A 23,477-nucleotide genomic window follows, 5' to 3' on the forward strand; every position below is an offset into this window, starting at 1 on the left:
TGGTATCATTCTTCTCACCTGATTCTCAGAAAGAGCAAATAACCGTATTTTACAAAAAAGTCAAACTATTGCTCTAAAAGTAGGATGTAGCTGCCATTTTCCCCTCCAAGTTACAACTTAACATACATTTTCAAACAAAATACAATGTGTTTCGGAAATTGTGAGCATATTTACACAAAATTAATGAACTGGATATTTGTATATTGTCACAAGTAAAACCTGTTTTGTGTTGGATCCCAGAACATGCAAAGCAGTGTTTGAAAAACAAATTTTCACTTTTGTGTTTTCTGTAAAACTTAGTCATAACATGCTAAATAATACTCATACAAATGAACATAGTTTAGAGGAAGCTTGCATTCCCACGGCCCTCTTGAATTCCCTGCCCCTCACTTTGAGAACCTCTGGTCGTGTCGGGTTTTGTTGTGTCTCCTGACAGACCCAAACTATATCGGCTACTCTCCCAGGCAAGCGCCCCGGCGATGGCATCACGCACAGTCGTCACAACGTATCCATCTGTAATTACCAGCTTGTAATCCCGGAACAGCAAATTGTCAATAGAAAGAGCAGTACACGGATACAGAGGGAAGGAGGCAGACAGGAGAGGAGCGGGTAGGCGTATCGCCTCCCGGGACAAAGCGCCGCACAGTGTGAAAGTAACTGCAGGAGGGGACGGAGAGGCTTACCGTGGCGGATCAGAGCGCTTTTTGAGAAGAAGGTACATCAAAGATTTCAGGCTGGTTTCCTAGCGGAATTTATCATGTTTTATTCTGACCTATAACGCCTCTATCTATAAGCCATCCACCGGGCAGCACGCACTGTTGTTCGGCGCCTCTCCTTGGAGAGACCGACGCGGAGAGAAGAGAGAGAGAGGTCAAGACAAAGTCACTTCTGTGGCTGAAAAGAGGGGACGAACGTTTACCAAGCTTCTCTGATTCTGCAGTTTATTTTCTACCCATTTATAGCCTACTCTTATTGCTTAATGTATTACCTTGAGGTGGATAATCACCTATCGACCAATTCAACCAGATAGGAATATTATCCTGCAGATAAGAGTGCAGATCAAATGCAAAGAGCTGTTAATGAGTGAGATATGATGTTGGTGCAGGAATGACTGCTGAATGGGGGAGCAAAGAGCATTTATAGGGGAGCTTACGGAGACCGGCTGAGTAGCCCAAGACGACGACCGTGCCCGGTTTCACCAAGTACAGAGACGTTTCCTCACTCTCCCTGTTCATTGCTTTTCCTCTACTCAGAGGGACACAGGACCCTGGCGATATTAAGCCCAGCGGTTGAGTGTTTTACTTTAAATGACCGAATAACGGAATCTTAACGGAAACGCGCTGAGCTCATGTGGAGACCAAATGAATGCGCAACGCGACGGGGAGCCGGTTTAACGGCGTTTTTTCCACGCTCACAGTTCCGTCCCAGTGGATCAGCTGCGGACACCGGATTGCTGTAGGTTATCGGCTCCACCGGTCGTGTACCCATACAGGGCTTTAAATGCAAAGTCAGCGGGAACTAAATTGAAACGCCTCGCTTGCCCCACCACCACTCCGGGAACCCCGCAGCGCGACCAGCGTCGTGCGGTGCATGACCCCCCAAAAAGTGGATAGTATTTCTTATTTGGTTTGAGAGATTATCTGACCAGGAGGATGTTTTTTTAACATATTAATTGCTGAGTGGAGTTCTTCACCTGGCTTGACAAGATTGGGAGATAACCGGAGGAGAAACCGCCACCTAACCGGAGAGGAGAGGGAGACGCGCAGGTATGGCAGTTTCTTTATCTACTTTTCTAATCTGTACGATTATCGCACAATTTCTCTCTCCCTTCTCTCATCCCTCCATCACCTTCGGCTTTCTGTGTCTTTAGACATTTTTGAGAGGTGGATTTGTAATTTTAGAAGAGCCCAGTTGAGTACAGAGAGAGAGAGAGAGAGAGAGAGAGAGAGAGAGAGAGAGAGAGAGAGAGAGGAGAGAGAGAGAGAGAGAGAGAGAGAGAGAGAGAGAGAGAGAGAGAGAGAGAGAGAGAGAGAGAGAGAGAAGAGAGAAAGCAGATGGGGAGATAATGGCGCTGGTGTTTCCTCATACGATTTAGAGATGGTGATATCCTTTCTCTAGATTAGAGACAGGACCGGAGGGGAAAGATGCTGAGGGGGTTATAAAGCATGGGAAGTGTGAACAAATAGGTCTGAAACAGACGAGGTGGTGTGATAAGGCTCGATATGAGCAGAGATGGGATACAACAGCATGAGTGGAGAAGGGGCAAAGAGGAGTCTGCGAGTTAATAGGAGAAGGGGCGATGAGGCAAGGATGGATTGATAGAAGAAACCCTGAAGGGAGGAGAAGGTTGCAATTGACTAAATTAAGGGGGGAGCAGACAGGCAAGGAGGACAGGACTGGAGGACCACAGACAGGGGGAGAAGTAAGGCAGGAGGGACTTAAAATGAGTTGTTAGGGGAAGAGGGCAGAGAAGAGGGTGCTGAGATGGAATACAGAGAAGGAGCAGAGAAGAGATGGGCCTGGTGATATAGGAGAGAGGTGTTCAGAGGAAAGGGAGAGGAGAGGACATAATGGCAGGTGAGAGGGAGGACTGCTGGAAAGGTAAGTAGAGAAAATAGGAGCGGACAGGAGAAGGTAATAGAATGAAATAGATAGCGGAGCAGTGGAAAACAACCAAGAAGATATAGGAGAAGAATGAGAAAAGATAGAGAGAGCAGGTGTTGCAGCTGGCATTGAACTGATGGAGGCCAAGTGTAGAATACTCTGACAGTGCTATGCTGTAGCCACTGTATGGTATTATCCAACGGATTGCTGCGTAATGGTCGTTGCTGCACCATGGAGACAGAAGGAGAGACAGAGAGAGAGAAGAGGAGAAGCCACAGAAAGCAATTTAATTTGCTGTGTCAGCTCATCAGCTCCTCTTTACCTGGTGAATTTTCTCATCCCTAACTGCCCCATTTGCATTTTTATGGGGTTTTGAAATGTCTCTAAGCCACCGTAAAACACATGTAAACACACATGCAAGATTAAATGGGGTTTGGGGGTAGTCGTTCACTGGTTTTCCTGTTTCTATCACCAAATGTGTATACCTGTGGCTTAGCTGAAGCCTTCTTTCGATATTTCAATCTTTCTTGCCTGCAGTACATTTTGTCATATTTTCTTGCTTGTAATGACAAATCATGTTTGAATGTGGCTTGAAACACTAGGCAGAGTCTTGAAAGATGTTCAGTGTTTAATGCATTTCAGATCCCAATCTTAATGCATGCAATCATCGTGTACAGTTAATCAGTATCCCTACTGCAATGGGAAATACTGGAAGTAAATGGAATCACAAAGAGCACTCGCTTTCAGCATGTAACTTTGATCATGAACCCATGTGCACCGCGACAGTCATGGTGAAACTCAAATACTGAGATTTTATTTGAATATTTCATTAGGATTGAGTTTAGAGCCTCAAACTTGGCAAATATGCCCAAAGAAGATTGCAGGCTGACTTTTCCTCCAAACCAACATGAAAATAAATTTCAATCATGCTCGTGTGTAATTAGTAGTTGATGTAGTCCTAGAGTGGGCTGTAATGAGCTGGGCCTTGATTCTTTAAATCATCTTGGTTACTCACATTTCCGTCACAGTGAGCGTGCCAACATGCGCACACTATTCTGGGCTATAGCTCATATTCATGTCAAGCTCTTATTTGAGATGCACTTCTCATGCACCTTCATATCCCACTCATGAATACCACTATACATAAATAAAATCATTATTTTCACACCGCCATGTAAACGGAGTTTACACAGGCAGTCAAAAAATAAAAATAAAATGTATAAAGTGCCTCAGGGAGACATTGCTACTGTAGGTCCAGCTATTTTATTTTTCTCATGGCATAACATACAATTACACATACACACATACAATTGTTTTGCTTTTTTCATGTTCATATGTGAAATTCACATGAAGCAACTCCAAAACAGAACACTTGAGAATCCTAAAAATAATTGAATATATATATCTGTGCAAGTTATGTTTTTAAAAGTAATGGCTCTGAGCATTTTTTGGTGATTTTGCAGCAAGATGAGACATACAATTGGACATTTAACTATTTAATGTTTTCAAATAGCCCAATTTGCAAAGTCACAGAATCCACGACACTACTTGGAATCTTATATTTATTCATGCTATTTGTCTTTAGCCTAGAAATCTAGACGCACCCTAGCGGCAGCAAATGTAATTTGCAGCCAGGGTCAGTCTAGCAACTCTCCGTTGGCTTGCGAGCTGGAAAAACCAAATTCTGGTCAGGCCAATCACATCGTGTATAGAGTCGGTGGGCGGGCTTAACATAAGGATGGCAGAGTTGCGACGATTCCGTGTGAATTCCCTGCTACTTGAAAAGAAAGATGATGGCTGCTGCTGCTGGCGAACAGCGGTCTTTTAAATCGGTTTTGGCCGCACCATGGAAGACTTTGAGTTAAGCACTGAAGTCATTCTTAAAAAAGGAAGATGTGTTCGGAGTTTTGCCGACTGGATACGGCAAAAGTTTAATCTATCAACTAGCGTTGCTCTGTTTGGCTATGAGTGCAGAGGGAATTTGAAAGACAACCGTTTATCTCGCCCCTCGGATTGAGCCCTGCCAATAGTGAGTTCCCAGACCCAACATCTTGATGTGGGTCTGGCTTGTCAGGCTAATTTGTCTTCCCTTTTTGGAAAATCACTTGAATTGCTTTTAAGGTAAAAAGTGCATGCCAGACACCTTAAAGGAATAGTCTGCATTTCGGAAATACAGCTAATCGCAGTCTTGCAGAGAAATGCTAAGAGTAATAACACTTATTTCTTGTCTGTCCTATAAATATGAAGCAACTGCCAGCGGCGGGTTAGCTAATCCCCTGCAAAACCCCAATGTGTTGTTTTTACATTTCAGTTTTGGTATGAATTAAACAAATATGACTCAGTGTTAATGTGTTAAGTTTAGAGGTGGTAGGTGGATTTTGTTATATTTGGAGCTTGTCTAGTTTCCCTGTTTCCAGTCTTTACGCTAAGCTAAGCAAAGCCAACCAGCTGCTGGCCCCAGTTACATATTTAACGATGAGAGAGTGGTATCTCTCGTTTCATCTTACTCTCGGCAAGAAAGCCAAGCATATTTCTCAAAATGTTGAACTATTCCTTTACACATCAGATGTCAGAATGTATACTGCACAGCCAGTTCTAAGGTAAGCGCAGGAAAGGCAGAAATTTCTTGCAAAGTGGAAGCCCAGAGACTCATTTGACCCTGATTTTGGGTATGAAAACAAGCCGTGAAAGTGGCGCTTCATGATCCCTCTGATTTATTAGGGTTTAGGCTGAAGGTTATAGAAAACATACCAGAGGGATAACTGGGGCCTAGAAAGTGTGAGACCTGTCAAACCTTCCAATCCTTTTGAATACTGCAGTCATGTGTACTGCTGTCCTGTCACTCAGGTGCAGATTAGCAAATTGCTGGGTTCTTTTCTCCCTCCTAATCGAGTGCAGCAGTGGTGGGAGATTGACGGGAGATGGCATATGTCAATTGTAAAGTGAGAGTGCCTTAATACTTCCCTTACTTCTGCAAGAGCTGACAATGCATGGTACTTCATGTTTACAGGTAATTGGTTCGTGTTGAGTCAAAGAAGTGAACAGGAAGGCTTGGTTCTGAAGGAAATGATGCTATTTAGATAATTAAGAAGCATGGAATAAAATCAGTTTACATAATCTGGGACTGTATTATTAAAATCGTATAATGGATTACACAATTATATGCCCTGAGTGGCGTAGGTCTGTGCTAATAGTGTGATTCTGACTCATCAACGGCCATGATTCCCCATAATGTCTGATTGGCTCTATATCCAAGCACCTTTTAAATTAACTTTTTGGCGCCATGTAAATTACCTTTCATTCTGTCATCATCAGATTGAATAATGAAACTCGAGAGAAGTGGAAATTCTGGAGGAGTGTAAGTATAAGTCTAATTGATTGATGTGTCTGTATGAGCGAGAGAGACAGAGCAGAAAAGAAGTGGAACTCACACAGAGAAGCTCAATGAGTTTTAGAGAGAGAAGGAGAATACAGTTTCATCTCTGTGGGGAAATGATTAACAGTACAGAGGTCTACAGGTACAAGTGAGGCTCACGCAGTGGTGGTTCTGACTCAGACTGAATGTTTATTTGTACATATTGGTGTATGGATATTTGTACGTTTTATATTATAAAAACGATAGGATGCACGGAGATAGGAGGATGTGGCTGCAGCAAGGGCCTAACGTTTGCAAGAAGACAAAAAAAAGATGGAGTGATGTTGAAGTAATAAAAGATGTGCAAGTAAGGACAGGCTGAACAAAAGGAGAAAGGCTGGAGGTAGTAAGAAGAAAGAAAAAAAAATTCACTTGACACTTCATGTGGTAAAGGGTGAGGGAAGAGGAAAAGAGGAAGAAGGAATCAGAAAAAAAGAACATAAGGTAAGAATATTTCAGCAGGAAGCCCTAGGTCTTAAGACTGTTATATGGCAACACGCTGTTTTATAGTTTTAATGTCCAACATGTCATCATGATGTTCTTAACACAGCGACATGCTGTCCACTACAGTAGGGGTTTAAATGTCTACACAGTTAGTGTGTGTGTGTGTGTGTGTGTGTGTGTGTGTGTGTGTGTGTGTGTGTGTGTGCACGCATGGCAACAGATGCTGGTTCAGTGGCGCAATCCCACCTCACCAGGGAAGAGCGGGTGAGAGATGCTGCTGAAAGAGAGAGAGAAGAGAGAGAGAGAGAGAGAGAGAGAGAGAGAGAGAGAGAGGTGAAGAGAAGGCGGGAGGGATGGTGCCAGGAGAAAGAGAGGAGCGAACGGCATGCTGAATGCCAAGTAGCATGGAATTAGAATGGTGCGGTGTTGAGCAAGCAGCCAGAGGTTTCCAAACTTCATCTCTGGGGATGGCAGTTTTATTTTCTTCTTCTCTTTTTTTCTTCTTTAACCAGTAAAAGGTTTTGCTGATTTAAGTGCCCTTTCACAACTACCTTTGGTTTTCAGTTTGATCAGAACAAAAATTGCAGGTGGTCTCTGTTCGGATCAAATTGAAATATGGTCCAGTTGGTTTCTAGCATGAAAGCATTTTTTGGATGGTTTGGACTTTCGGACCAATTACAGGAAGTTCTGCAGAAGAGACAGGTGTTGGTGATACAACCCGTAGCTATGGATGCCTCAAATTTGTCAACAGTAATATGAGTATCTATATTTATCATCCTTTGACCAATCTTTGGGTCCATACTAGTGCACAGCAGCAATTCTCTGCTTTTGTTTCTTACTACTCAAAAACCAAGAGGAATGATTAGTCTTGGTTTTATCTGGTGGAGATGCATGTATATCGAGCTCTGCAAAGTCACACACAATCTGTCATCTGCATATTTACATTTTTGTAATGGGAATTGTAGTCTGAGATATGTTTAATTTGGCGGGATTTCTTACCTTTGTCAAAGTGATAACTAGGTAACATAAGGGATTCCAGTATTTTGTGTTCCCTACCGACTATTTGAGGAATGTGGAACGGATAGCCTATATATGCCTTATCCAGTATGGGTACCTCAATCTTGGACAGCCTCAAAAGTCTGCCAATAATTATTAGCCATGACTGGTAAAAACATTAGTCCTAATCCTGCCCCTTGTACAACTCTTCTGAAGCCACTTCAACACGTCCAGTCACATTGAATATGTGAATAAAGTATTGCATTTAACATAATGATTACAGTATCAAATTAGCAAATGTTATGACCATAATGGCCCACTGGTACTTTCTATTAATAATGTGTGTTATGGGGCATAAAATGCTACCTTACCATCACTGCGTATATGGTATATATGGAGATTTATGGTTCTGCAGTAAGCACCTACGGCTCTTTCAATTAGTTCACAGTGTAAAACTAATTCACCAAAAAATAGAAAATAAATCTAAATGTAGGAATGAGTGGCTAACCCCAGTTTAACATGATTACTATTACTGAAGACTTGCAGTTGCGTTATAATAAAAGCCTTAATTGGTACTTTTTAACTGAGAGGCTTTTACAGTGAGTGCAGCTTTTACAGTGTTTTTAATTACATTTTATTAACAGCATGCAAATGACATTGCAGTAGATTGATTTTAACATTGCATAATACATAGATTGAAACATTCCCTTGAAAAAATGTGTCTTTGTTATATAAGTCAAAAAAGCATAGTCACTGTAATAAATGACAGTTTTTATTGTTGATAACGTGGGGTTTTATATTGATTTTACATGAAATAATTAAGAATTTCTTTAAAACGTTGGCTTTTTTGTCGTATTTTTTAATCTTGTCACATCTTGTACCAGCAACCCTTTACAATATGGTACACACAAATATGAGTAATTGCTGAGGAACGACCTGATGATTAATGAATCATTAATTAGTAGCTCCTGAACAGCGCCGATTAAAGGACTATATAGTAGATAATTAAGAGTTACTGGAGAATAAACTTTATGAATAAAATAACAAACTTTTTATTAATAACTCATTAGGTAATGATAAGTTCATAAGTATCTGTGCAGTTCAGCGGCTGGTTCAGAGTTAATCAGGAACAGGTCATAAGAAAAGTGGTCATCATTATTCCAATTCACAAACTAGTAACCTCTCATTCATTACTAATTACTTAATCATACGTAATTCTTTTTGTGCACTTAACGTAAAGTGATACACCAGTATGCAGTTTAAATTTTACTTCTCGCTTTCCTCTTTTCTCTTCAGTTAAACAGCTGTTCTTTCTTTGAGCGTCTCAGTCTTTCTGTTTGTATCCATGTGTTTGCGTCTAATTGAACCTCTCTCCTCTGTGATTGTCTGGGGTGACAGAGCAGACCTGACAAACGAACCTAGATAGTGAGTAGAGATAGATTGAAGAGGAGTGTCTGCTCTCTCCCCTATCTCTCCTCATCTATTACTCATGTCTGACAGAAGCAGCGTGGCATGATGGATGGATGCCTTTCTCTATCTCTAGCTACTTCTCACTCTGTTCACTCAGTTTTGCTCTCACTCACTCATTTTTCTTCACTTGGTTTCTCTTAATCTTCCCGTCACTTGCTCCCTCCATATTTTTGTAATTTGTCTCTGTTCTCTTTGTGACTATCTTTTATTCTTTCTTTCTTCTTCCGTGAGCTTTACTTTCTTTGATAGCATGTGCCTGGTTTAGGTAGTGTGTGTTTTAATGGTAGTGCAATGAGATGCACAAACTCAGTTTCAAATTACTGGGGCAAAGTGATCTATCATTCTTTGTTTGTTGCCATTTATTATCTGCTGTATCTTATTATCTGCTTGTACTTAATGCTGCAGGCATAGTAGTTTGACTTTTCAATTGTAAATGAACACAAAAAAGTGAAGGGCACACTTGGCCCAAAAGAAACCTAAATAAAAAATAGTAAAGCTGATGCAATTTGAAAGATATGTCAGAGTAGTACCGAACTAAGAAATTACAGCCAGCACAGCAATATAGCTTTCCATAATGCTGTCTTATAATGTGTTGTATTGTGTCCCAGTTATTTATTTACATAGACAACATACATTGATCAACAGAAACAACATGTAATATAGGCCAGAGTTAACCAAAGGGATCATTTTCATATGGTGTCATTGGCCAGATGTTAACATGTATAATATTCAAGGAGAGTGGCATGCCAGTCTGTAATTTTTATGGAAGGAGCCAACAGAGCTTGGAGGAGATTTGGACAGTCTCTTCATTTCCAGCTTTAGTAAAATACTGAAATCCATATGTTGTCTCCAGCAAATAGTATTCTATACATGGGAAATGTTATCCCAATGCTGGAGAGCAACAGGAAACACAAAATAAATGACTGGAAATGGATCGGGATCTAAAACCTGTTTATACTGATACACAAACAAATCCCTTCATCTGCCTCTGTATCTACATGCAGATGCTCGGGACATCCCTAGTTGTTGCACACTTTACAACACTAACACAGTCACATTACCTTGCAACCTTTCTGATGGTTGATGTTTGCAAGGTGAGTACAAGACAAAGCCCCACAGAAATACTGGCATTCCCGTGTTAGGTGGAACAAATGCTGTATTGTAGAATGAACAAAAAAGAATAGGTGGCCATGGTCTAAATTGGAATTAGATTGAAATGAATGGAGTTTGCTGAAGGTTTCTTAATTTGCTGATGAAACAAAAATAGTCTCTGGAAAATGCATTAGATATTGAACAAAAGCCAGATACTATGTCGTATAAGTTGCTGTGAGCTGTAAATTCACCAGTTCTACGCAGAAGGCAGAAGATAACGCTATCTCGGAGCCTGACCGGGCAAAGCCTCTCTGCCTCCGGGCAGCTGCCTCCGTCTCACTCAGACTCACCCTGGGTACGATTACCCACCTGCCCGTACCCGTCTCTGACATCTTTACTGAGCGGACAGGACAACTTGACGTATGGAATGATTTAACCCCGGAGAGCAGGCTGAACCCAAGGAGCAAAAAACAACTGCTAGACTTAAAGAATCTCAACTGACTGAGGGTTTTTCCAGAGCTTTCAGCAGCATCTCACAGTGTTCATCAGCCCCAGGCTCTTGGGGATCTGAGTTGCTTTAACAATGTAGACTTGATTCCCCTATTCAGTGCACACTACAAACAGTATTACAAGTGAACACACAAATTATTGAATGCACAGAACACAGCTCTTATAGAAGAAATCCTAAGCATTTAAAAACCTTCCTTTGTCTCGTGATCTTAACGTCACAGAACATTTACTATTACATAGGGTGTGAAGTACGTTCCTTAGAGCTGATGCATTAAGGCAAATAGCTGAGAAAATGTCTCCTCGAACTAATTTGTAGCTACACTTCACAGAATTACAAGTAATACATTGCAACTTTGTCATCGGTTTTGAAAACAGCTGCTAAAGGGACAGTCAACCCTCGGACTCAATGCAGCCCGCTCAGCAGTTCACAAAATGAGTGTTTATTAACACAGGCTAAAAGGACAGACCCTGCTGGCTTGAAATGGTCCACTTGACGCACCATGAGCCTGATAGTCTGCAATATAGTTGGGAGAAATAATTAGACTTGAGAGGCCAATTTACTGTAGATAATGATGTTCTTCAGGAAATAGCTGGTAGGTTCTTAAAGCTCAGCAATAGTTGTAGTTTCCTGCAGCGGACGGTGGGGAACCAATAATTGATTCTAATCTGGACTACCATATTACATGGCTATTTATATCTAATTTACATAGCTTTGCTTTGTATTCTGAATTGTCTAAACAACACTGGAGCTCTGCCACTGGACATTGTTGTATTGGCAGTTCTGTCATTGTATCATGTTCTTACAATTCCCTTATGAGACACTGGGGGAATTATTATGGGGTAAATTGCACTTCTAGCTTGCTCTCAAAGGCACAGCACTCTGGTAGTGCTCGGTGTACTTGTAATATGTGAACATTTTCTACACAGTGGAAAACCCCACTGCGAAAATGATTTTAGCCAATTAAGCTTTAAAGGTCCCATGGCATGACAATTTCACTTTATGAGGTTTTTTTTTAACATTAATGTGATTTCCCCTAGCCTGCCTATGGTCCCCCAGTGGCTAGAAATGGCGATAGATGTAAACCGAGCCCTGGGTATCCTGCTCTGCCTTTGAGAAAATGAAAGCTCAGATGGGCCGATCTGGAATCTCCTCCTTATGACATCATAAGGAGGAAGGTTACCTCCCCTTTCTCTGCTTTGCCCACCCAGAGAATTTGGCCCGCCCATGAGAAAGAGAGAGACATCATGGCTTGCAAACAAGCAAAGTGGCAGTTGGTCAAGGCCACACCCCCACCCTTTCACCTTGCCCCCCCTCTCTCCTCCTCAATAGCATTTAAAGCTACAGACACAGAAATGACACATCCAAAGTAAAGCTCATTGTGGGACTGGCTCTAGTAGCTGTAATTCTGCACCAAGGCTGAATTTCGGGAAAGAGACTTCAGATACAGTATTAGGGGACCACTAAGGCCTATATAAAAGCATTCAAAAAGCAGCATGTCATAGGACCTTTAATCAACAGTCTCAAGCATTTTTAGGATAATGCAACAGTAAGTAAAAGAGAAAACAACATGTTTAATTACTTAATTTCCCTGTGTGCATAAGATGGTGTTACTCTGTTCAATTACAGTTTAAAATCAATATTTGGACCATAATTTGATTTAATTAAAAATAATCCACTGCTGGAAATCCGGGTGGAAAATTGAAAAAAAAGTAGAATATGGGTTAGATTTCTTTTGAATATGGATGTGAGGCTAGCACAGTGGAGGCTCACTCTGCAGATGCTGTTTAGCACACAGATCATAGGACATGTGCATGCAGGCGCGCACACACACACACACACACACACACACACACACACACACACACACACACACACACACACACACACACACACACACACACACAACCTTTTTTTTTTCTTCTACGTTACAGGCGCCTGTGAGGCTCCTGATGCATATTTGATGATGGCTTGATTGACAGTGGAGATGGTTGTGTCTGTATATTAGAGAGACCAAGCAGCAGCTCATATGGAGAAGAGCACCTTTTGGTGTAGTACCACTGATGGCAGCTGCATGCTAACAACCTACAGTATGGGTCCATTAGAAACCCATTCAAAAAGTTTCAATCTCTCTCAAAATAAAATGTTTTACAGTTGTCATTATGGTCTCAAACGCATTTCATGTGTAATTAGAAGGTTACTAGTTGCTAAGCCACCTGCTCACGGCCACGGAGGGGGCTCAGTCCCATTCCTGCTGCAATATTGTATAGTAAAATGTGAACACCACACAACAATGATTTTTTTATTTGCTAGCATCCAACAGCTACTGCGGCTTTGAAAGCATGTAAATGCATGCCAACACTCATGGGATACGCTGTTTAAATGTTGAAAATCTGGCCACTTAGAGAGCAGAAGTAAAGTGGCAAAATTGAAAAGGGATCATTTGCAGCATCAGTTTAAAGTGTTGTGTATTTCAAGTTGTTAACATAGTATCAGCTTTGCAACATAAAATAAAGCATTACTCATAATAAATGATACTACAGTATATTTAGTAAATTGAAGCTTCTTTTTGCGCCCCTTTGCTTTACAGAGATTTATAGTAAGTTTCAGCTCATTGTTTAGCTTTCCAGCCCTTAACTTCACTGTTTTGGTTCAATCTCATTGCTCTTATAGCATCACTTTCCACTGTAGCAGGCAGCTGTTTTCAGAGAAAAAGCTCTAAAATACCACTCTACCTGCTAAGCACCAAACAGCAGACAGATACAGTAAGCGACTAGCTAGTGAACATAGCAGAGCATTTAGCAGTCAAATATTTCCCTCAGGAGTTGGTAGAGACCAAAAATAGAGCTAAAAGAGAGTGAATATTAGACTTACATTTGCCAGGTGGACACATACACTACTAGTGATGCTACTGTTGCTCCGTAACTGCTACTATACTAAACGTATAGTATGCAGTATGTATACAATGTATACAAAAATAATTCTCTCTCAATCATCACTTATGACTCACTAGAAATGTGTGACAGTGTCTGTATCTACAGACCTGGCCCTTTGCCTGTATTTTGTCTTTTCTTCTTATTTTTCTGTGTACAGGACGTTTATGGGCATCGACAAAAAGCCTTTTGGCCCCACATGGGGATGTAATCCCAGCAAATAACAGTGTGCAAGGTGTGCAGCCTGTTCTCATTCCCAATACCGTCGCTTTGTCATGCCCATCGGCGTCTGATATCAACGCACATTCAGAGCACAGCTCCTTGCAGCAGACAATAGAGACTAGGTGCAGGGGAAACACCAACATAAAACACAAAGTGATGTGTTGTGTGGAAGTGTAGGTATGTTTATTTGTGATTAACCCTGGATTTCCACCGAATGCGGAACGGCTGCGAACCGGCTCCGCTGCGTATCGGCTCCTCTTCGTATCGACTCCGTGCTCTGCCGTCCGTCAATACCCACTAGGTCCGGATTTGTTGCGGTACGGCTGGGCCATGACTGACAGCTGAAGTCACGAGGACCCACTAGATCTCGCAAATTCAGATAGAATAGAACCACAAAACCAACAACAGTTTGTTTCCATCCAGAGGAGTAGAGGGGAAACAACTCTGTGCTGTATTTTCAAGGTGTAGTGCAGGGAAATATGATCCGCTGTGAGCATGGTGTATTTTATTTTGAAAATTAACCGGTTGTTTTATTTTGTTTCTGTGCTCGACTTCCTGTCCCGCACTATCTGCCGTGTGCTGAATTGCTGCGGTGCTCTCCGGCGTCAGGCAAAAATAGAAGCTCTGCGTATCTGCTCCGGAGGGCTGCGGATCGCCGGAGCTGGGACGCAGTCGGAACGCAGCCGATCCGCAGTCAGTGGAAATACACACATTGACTTTAATGGAAACCTACTGACTCCACCGCCATTCCGGAGAGGATTCGCAGATGTTCCGCAACCAGTGGAAATTGGGGGTTAGAACGTAATCGCTGTGAAACAGTCCTCCGATTCCGTGAGTCCTCCGATTCACGGCTTTGTTCTCGCTAACCTTTGTTCTCTCCCTGTCTTTATTTACTCTCTAGATTGCTCGACCACTGCTGCTCTCTCTGGCTCGTTGAGCCAGGGCCAACTTTGAACACTGTGTTTACAAACACCAACACACCGACAAAAGTAACAGATTATACCTTTAAAGCATACTTTATTTATTACGGTGGATATTATTTCCTTTCTGACTGACTATAATTCAGAGCCAGGAATGATACCCACTCTTGCCTGTGTATCATGCAGGTGTATTTTTCTTGGCCATATAGGCAAAAGCAGCGCCCAGATGCTTAAAATCCATTGAAAACAATTCAAATCGACACTCACTGCCAAATGTGCCTTTTGTGTGACTTATCTTCCAAGCTAGTAGAAAATATGTAGTGATACTGTACACATTAAAATTAATTTATATAATTCACTACACTACACTGTTAACTTTTAACTCCAATGTATTTAAATGGAAAGAGCCGAAAGCAGATCTTGAATGCAGGGACACATTTGGTTCAGTTTCAGAAGGTATAAAAAACATAGTGAGTATAAAAAACTGCATTTTATCATAGCATCTAATGTTATACTCCTTGAAGCTTGTTAATTGGAGACTGGCCTAAGAGATAAAGTACAGCCCAAACTGATCATCAGAGTAACAAAGTCAGTGTTGTCACTGCAGTCACTGTGTGCATGAAATAGATCCTGGCTCTGAAAAAATTATACCCAGGATCATCAACTTGTTCACTGGACCAGTAGAGGCTAGATGAGGTCAGGCATCTGGCTGGGGCCTCCCACTCAGCCTGCTCTCTTTACAGATAGAGCCATGATGCCCCCTCTCTAGAACTGGGAGGTATTTGCCATTGATGTGCCAAGCACTCCATAAATCAGGTTATAGTGAAGCACAAATTACTCAGCAACAGCCATAGGGAAGGATTGGGAAAGCCAAGATGGCTGCCATTAAAAGCTGCAGTGTCCAAACAAACCCTGATTGGTCTGATTTGTGTGGATCTCCTTACTTTAGTGTTCAGGTTTGGTGTGTGTTTAAAAGTATTCTCAGTATTATTGGTGCCCACAGGACATTTATAGCTCTAGTTTAATGGCGTCCAGCATTTACTTGGCTTGACACTGAGTGTGGATCCATATGTGTCTGTGTGTGTGTGTGTGTGTGTGTGTGTGTGTGTGTGTGTGTGTGTGTGTGTGTGTGTGTGTGTGTGTGTGTGTGTGTGTGCGCGTGTGTGTGTGTGTGTGTGTGTGTGTGTGTGTGTGTGAGGCAGCTGTGGTCCAGCTGTTGTGCTTTGCTGCCAACTAATTGAGCTGGCAGCTGTTGCGATTAAGTTGTAGTGTGTAGTCTCCATGCCATCCTATAATCATCCTGTGAAAATACTCCAGTTTCATCGCTGACATTTATCATTGCTGTTGCGTGTACTCCTTGACAGTGCGTTTTTGTGGTTGTCATGAAGACTGCGGCGATGATGAGTCTTTGTAATGATAATTGTTTTCTCGCAAATTTTGATTTAATTGGCTTTTTCCCCCAAGGAGAATAAGTAATGAACTATGCACATTATATAACAAACAAATAGGTCACAATGTTAGAAAACAAAGTGCTGTTTAGAGAAGTCGTATCAGGCTTTGCAATGAGGCTCATGTTGCTCACTGAGTTTCATTTGCTAATATTTATACAAACAGAAAACAGTGCTGCATGCACACGAGCATAGAGACAGGCACAACAGCAAAAGTGTGAGAAATAAAGATTAGCTTCTACCTGCAAAATCATGTTCCTTTTTCTATTTCTTTTTCTAGTATTCCTTATTGAAATGCAATTGTGTAGAACACACAAACTTGCAGGCTCATTCAGAAAACAAACAGTCCTGCAGGATTTGTCTGAAGTGGTTTTATGGCATGATGTTTTTAATAATGTTTTTTTTTGTACCACTTGCTGTTAATATCTACATTTCTGCCACATACATTCTAATGAACCCGTCCATGAATAGATAACACATGGCCCTCATATCACAATGAGACCTTATCAAATAATCAAATGAGCTAATGCAAAGATATATGAGGAATTATGAGGTGTGACATTATTCTCTGTGGAATTTTACATCCAGTTACATCAGTCTCTGTCCTTTGTAGAGCTAAAACTTCAAGTGACCTTTTTGTAACATACCCCACATAGATTTAGGCAGTGTGATCTGAATCAATAAGTAATGACCAGGTCGACAAGAGGATACAATTTTGAAAATATTTTTTTAAAGTATGGCTAATAATTGGCTCCACAATAGTAACTGTGCTGGTATTGGCACAGCAATAGTTAAGTTTGTAGTGTGTTAAGGAAAAAAATCCTGCATCACTCATCTATTCAACATCCAGTGTACATTTCATGTAAAACATGAAAATAATAATAATAATTTGAGAGCTGTTCCTATGACAGCATAATGTGGGAAACACACAACACAGCTTTTGGCACATTCTATTAGATGTCTGAACTTAACTTTAGCTGTCAAAGAGCTGTCAAGTGACTGTTGCTATGTGTTGAATGCTGCTCTCTGTTAGCAGCCTATTAGGACTGCATCTCACAGAAATCCAGAGAATGATTTTAGAATGTGTTTTGCCTTGTGAAAGTTACACCTTTCTTTTCTGCTTGCCGTTGTTGCTGTGGCCTCATCAATACATCAAAGAATGAAGTAATGGAAATCACTGTCAGCATTAAAGTGCTCATATTATGCTCATTTTCAGGTTCATAATTGTTAATATAATTGTTAATTTAAAAAGAATTTAAATGCAGTGCAGTGCAACAGTATATTAATCTCTGTTTTAATGCCGCTTAGAGAAGCTACACTAACAAAAATACATACCTGTTAATGTCATGTAGGATATGGAGAGACTGTGAGCTTTAGATTTAGAATTACATTACAGCTTTGTCAGATTCACATAGAATTAAGACTTCTGTCATGAATACAAATCACATGATATTCCTTAATAATATGTGTGTTTTTTTTTTTATTTGAATACACTCTCCTTTGGCTTTAAGTTATAATCCTTAAGATTGTATTCCTCATCGATTTGGTTAACCAAGTTTTAATAATACACGTCCCTGATTTCAGAAATCACACACACATTAGCCACTGGGGATGCCTTGATTGGCTAGTACGTCAGAAATGCAATAAAAACTGTATACTTGTCAAAAGGAGTGAACAGGAGTGCCCCCGTACATAGAGCAGTGAGCAGAAGGTTTGCAGTTGAGACAGCTTTTCTAGATGTGTGTTACTAAAAATGCCTTAATGCTGGCATCAGAAATGTGTAGGAGGAAACACAAGCAGCCCAGGCTGGTATCGCTGTTGCATCCCTGACATTACATTTTTTAGCTATAGCTACAGTGTCTGCCCCATGACAGAGGTCAGCCAAACAAACCATGGGCAGAGGGGATTATTCACATTGGATTACTTTACTGGAAGACTAAAGATAACCATCAACAATTTTATTGAACACAGTAATACTGAAGTCATGAAATGCACGCATGCACCGGCATTTGTTTTCCACATCATGTCCAATTCGTGCATTTGTGGTTTGCTTCAAATCCCTTGTTAGTAAGCTATTTACAAAAACATATTAGAATGCACATCTATTGAATGGCTTAAGCTGACAATGCCAGCCATGAATGCTATCATAAATGGGGTTTGAGGTGATGAAAATCAAGTATTATAACTTTAACTGGCTTCATCTTGATTCATCTATAGGGAGTAATGAAATAATTACAAAAGTTTGATGAGGGGACCAGTGGTAAGCAGCACACAGTATCAAATGGCAAGCTAAGACTTTAATAGTGATAATTTTGAATCCAGAGTGAATTCAGATGAGCTCCGGACAGTTGTAAAGACTTCAGTGACTTTCTTTTTCCTAAATACTGTCATGTTTTAGTTAGTAATCTGCTTTATAGTGGCTTTTCTCTGATGCTGGTCCCCAGGGTTTTGAATGATCACAGGGACTTAATGTTACTTTCAAACCTAAGTTTGCATCTTTTATTCTCTTCCTCTTTTATTCTATTTCAAATACACAGAAATTGGGTAATTCAAATGAGGCATCGATACACATCAGACTCCCCTTTTCCCCTCATTTCATGTCCTTTTTTAGTTAATTCAACTGGGGATACATAATGGATTGAGTAAAATATAAAAATAAATGTTCTCCCAGCTGAAAGTTAGTGCCAGAGTATAATTTTCTTTTTAAGGAAGGAAGATACATTTTGTATTTCCCATCTGTTCTCTAACAGCTGCTTTCACAGGAATTCAAATTGTATTTGAACTAGTTGGTTTGCTGCAAAGGTTCCCAATATAATAAATATCAAACTATTCAGAATTTTGATTATTTATCAGTATCAAGGGACTACCTGGTTCTTTAGACAATAAGTACATTGCTTTTTAGTTTCCACGAGTGCTTCATTAAGTGTACTTTACATAATAGAAAAAAGTTTATATTACAGAATAGAGAGTTGGATTTATATCAAAGGAAGTTTGGATAGTGGATATTAAGAAAATTATAGTGGATATTATAAATTATACATATTTTTTTAACCATATTTTATTTTCTAATTGTCTCATATTCTAATTGGAGATGCCAGTACAAGCATTTGGGATAGAGTTTTGAATCTCTCTATTTCTCTCTGATTTTTGTTTTGTTTTCAAATCAAAGTGGGCTCCAAAGCTTTGCTTCAGGTCAGACACAGGCAGGATCAACAGACCGATGTGGAGTTGAGGGAAGGTTTATCTTCAGCACCGGGTGATGATTATTTCATTGTGGTAGAAAGATAAAGTGATATTTAAGTGTGTGTTTTTGTGCACAGGCAAATGCAAGTGCAAGTGCAAATGATGGTGTACTGCTGTAAATGCTGGCACAGAGCAAATGATTTCTAATCCCGACTGTTATCATCACATATGTTGTTAATTAGACTACTTGTAATCTTCCAGGTATGTTGACAGTTGTTTATAATGATAATTTAGTTAATGACCTAGAGTCTAGACTTTTAAGAAAATGCTTTGTTTAATTGTTAATTATTTATGAAAGGAGTAATAATCTTTCATGCATTAGCTAATCGTTGTTTATCAGCAGAGGATCATTAAATGTTAAACCTTATAAAGTGTAAATAGACAACACTAGCTAGAAGAAAAATACAAATGTTATTGTGTACTTGTTAGCCTTCCAGTGTTAGTCTTGCTCTGAAAGATAACGATTAATACTGTGATTAATACTCACTTCCATTTCCTCCCTCATGCTATCCATCTATTTTTGTGCTTATCCATGTTAATAAGAGAGATATTCTCATCTTCCTTTAAACAAACTGGTGCTATTCATGTACACTGTACTGCAACTTAGTGCTTTCAAGAAAATGCATGTCACATTATCAAAGCTCATGTTTATATCAGATCGTGTGGTTTTATTATCTGAGGGCATTTAGTTAGGTGACATTGCACATGAATATCCACCTCCCCTTGTCAAGCCAGAGTGACATCTTAATAAAAAGCCTTAAAGCTTTGGAGCGGTTTGAAAAAGAAATCACTTTATGAATTAGTTTTTGTCATAAAATGTGTCAAATAAAAAAAAAAAGAAGCACTAAACATTTACCACTAAAAACCAGCGCCAAAATGGATGAGCTATGACTCAGGAACCTTTCCATTAATTAAATCAAGTCCTGACTAAATGAGTGTGTTGATGAATAACAGGGGAAATATAGAAAACCTATTTCCAATTCAGGTATTGCATTTCAGCGTGAAAAGGTCTGGTTGTCTACTAATTTAGTGTTGCTGACAGTGCAATACACAGAGAATAATTTGTCATGGCACTTTGTGTGTGTGTGTGTGTGTGTGTGTGTGTGTGTGTGTGTGTGTGTGTGTGTGTGTGCTGATGCAAGTTACTGTAAAGGATTATTCACCCAGACTCACATACACAAGTATGTGTGTGTGGACTACATCAGATGTCCTGCGCGCACATGCAAATAAAGTTGGTGTGGCCTTCTTCTTTTCAGCTGTGTGTAAGAGCACCCACTTTATAGATTAATAATCAGTGCAGCATGCAATTTACCATTTGATCCCCATCAACTCCCGTTATTGTACTGGAACAGCCTACACCGTCTGTTTCTCTATATGTGTTCACATTGTCAGTCCCCCTCTTTCACTTACAGACACTCATCTTCACTCACTGTCTAAGTCTCTCTGTCTGTATTTGTCTCTTGAACACATGCACATTCACAAACTTGCTCTTCTTGTTAGATGAGAGGTTACATCAATACTGAGGTTTGAAACCTTTTTTTGCACCTTAAAAAAAAATCAATTATAGCTAGTGACTGGCATGCCAATGTCTGCAGCTGTGAGACATTTTTTCAGGTTTCCAGAGCTGTGTAAATGTGTCTGTCTCCTTGTCTGATCGGGTGTCTTAAATGGGTGTCAGATATGAGGAGAAAACAAAAAAATCATCTTTCAAGATTAGGTCAGTGGCTACTTTTGATCATGCTGCAAGTCAAACAGCCACAAACAGCAGTAACGACTGAATTCTTTGATATGAGTTTGATATAATTTTTCAGTTGTTTTCTTTTTACCATTTCTTAGAAAAAAATTACCCTGTGCAACTTTTGTTGCTACGTTACCAATTAAATAAGAGCCTATAGCCATGCTAGCCACTGTGAGATGTTCTTAGGCACAGCAATCCTTTGAGCTAAATAAAAATATCATACTGTGTCAATGCTAACAAGATGATTTTTAGCTGGTATAATGTGGACCATGTTCATATTAGTTTAGTGTTTTAGCTAGCCAACATTTGCTTATTAGCACTTAAAGCAGCGGTTCTCAAAGTGTGGGGCGCGCCCCACTGGTGGGGAATAGAGACGTGACAGGTGGGGCGCGCCAAACGGGAGGATATTTTCCTTTTTATGCCTTTATATTTTTATCCAGACATCCCAACTGTCCCGGAAGTTCCGGGAGTCTCCCGCATATTGATAGCGGCTCCTTGACGCCCGCAAATGAGATCCAATCTCCCGAAATCTGGAGCAAGACCGCACACTAGACTAGAGAGTGACTGCGTGTGTGTGTGTGTGTGTGTGTGTGTGTGTGTGTGTGTGTGTGACTATAAATGCAGCGCGTTGAGAGCAAACCGTCCTTAGAGATGTGTGTTGCCGCTTATTAGACCGATCACCCCCGGGGGCGACACCAAGTGTAACAGAAATTCCCCTCCCCACCCCCACCCCTTTATCAAGACCACACACCCCAGTCACGTCAATAAGCCACTTGATTTCTTTCAAAGAAATCTGGCAGAATACCGTCAACAGGAGACTGGCATGGTAAAAGCTGCATCAGTAAACAGTAAAGCACAGATGGCTTCATATGGAGTGGCATACAGAATTGCACAATGCAAAAAACACACAAACACAATTGCAAAGCAGCTCATTCTCCCCGCTGCTCTAGACATGGTGTCAGTTATGCTTGACGAGACAAGCGCAGCAAAATTAAAAGCTGCCCCCCTGTCCAACGACACAGTTGCGAGACGTATATGCAACATTTCAAGTGATCTTGAGGAACAACTCATAGAAAAATTAAAAGACAGTCGTTTTGCATTACAAGTGGACGAAGCTACTGACAGCTTGTTCATCTCGTACGTCCGCTTTGTGAATGGCGAGTCACTGTGCGAGGATTTGCTGTTTTGCAAATAGGCCTACATAAAAAATAGAGCCACAGCTGATGAGCTGTTTAAGATCATGGACAGTTAGCCTACCTCAAAGAACACGGCCTTAAATGGGAAAACTGTGTGGGCTTTTGCTCTGATGGCGCACAGACCATGGCAGGGTCAGGAAACGGGCTGCAGGCACTAATAAAGAGGGTTGCGCCAGATGCACACTGGACTGACCGTCATTCACAGGGAAGCGCTCGCGTCAAGGCAGCTCAGCCCTGAACTAAATGAGGTTTTGACAGAAGTTGTGAGCGTGGTAAATTTTATCAAAACCCGACCCCTGAAAGTGTGACTGTTCTCCGCACTTCGTGGGGAAATGGGAGCTGATCACACATCTGTGCTGTTTCACAGTGAAGCAAGGTGGCTCTCCCGGGGCAAAGTGCTGTCGCGCGTCTTTGAGCTCAGGGCAGAGATTCGGATTTCTCTTCTTTTCTTTTTTTAACGGATTGCAAAGTGGCACATTTATTTCTTTTCTATTTTTGAACTTGATACAAATTTTGACACAGCTGCACTTTTATTTTCTTTATTTTTGAACTTGCTGTTATTTGATGTAGCCTAGATAGTTAGTTTGTATTTAGATACAACATGTTACTATAGGCTACTGATACTACTTGTTACTTAAATAAATTGGAACATTTTAAGCTTGTTGCGTATTTCATTAGCATTGTGTTGGGGCGATGGGGGCAGGTGGGGCTTGAAAATTCCCCCTTGTCCAAAGTGGGGAATGACCGAAAAAGTTTGAGAACCACTGACTTAAAGTAACACTAGAGAACTTTTCCCGCTTCGGTCCCCCTATAGGTTGGAAGCGGAATTACATTACATTATGCAAGTTTGCCAGATCGGGTAGCGGATCTGTAGTTCATATGAACTGGACAATGTTGTTATGGGGACAGCTGTTTTTCCCCCATCCTGTGTGTGTTCTCTCTCCTTTTCCCTTGTGTGTCTGTGTGTGGTGTTGCTGACTCTGCCGGGAAGTAGGTCAAGGTGCGTGGCCGTTCGATCCTTCCTACCTGCACAGCTGTTGCCTGTTCCACTAATCACCTCTGCAATACTTATACCCGGGCGGAGCTCTCCATCGGCGCCAGATCGTTGCAACTATCAGTGTGACCTACGCCTCAAGACCTGCTGCCGTTGTCTGGTGTTCCACCAGCTTAACACCACTCAGATTTTGCAACCTCCCTACTCGGTTTCCAGAGAGAGAGAGAGTTTGGGCGCACCACTGCCTGCCCGCC

The 23,477-nt window shown here is 40.9% G+C and overlaps 1 protein-coding gene across 7 annotated transcripts in view; it reads left to right on the forward strand.

The window, feature by feature from the left end:
* Window positions 1–439: 439 nt before the first annotated feature.
* zgc:172282 (leucine-rich repeat and fibronectin type III domain-containing protein 1-like protein) overlaps window positions 440–23,477 on the forward strand; it is a 199,315-nt gene continuing 176,277 nt past the window's right edge. For 6 of the 7 annotated variants that reach the window (XM_036001298.1, XM_031297284.2, XM_036001299.1 and 3 more), the window contains exon 1: window positions 440–1,766. The gene's annotated coding sequence lies outside the window, so the exon portion shown is untranslated. Of the gene's footprint in view, window positions 1,767–2,768; window positions 2,930–23,477 lie in introns of those variants that run through there. The other variant, XM_031297286.2, reaches the window with a different exon arrangement.

This window comes from Sander lucioperca, chromosome 5 (assembly GCF_008315115.2).
Source record: "Sander lucioperca isolate FBNREF2018 chromosome 5, SLUC_FBN_1.2, whole genome shotgun sequence".
NCBI classification, from domain to species: Eukaryota; Metazoa; Chordata; class Actinopteri; order Perciformes; family Percidae; genus Sander; species Sander lucioperca.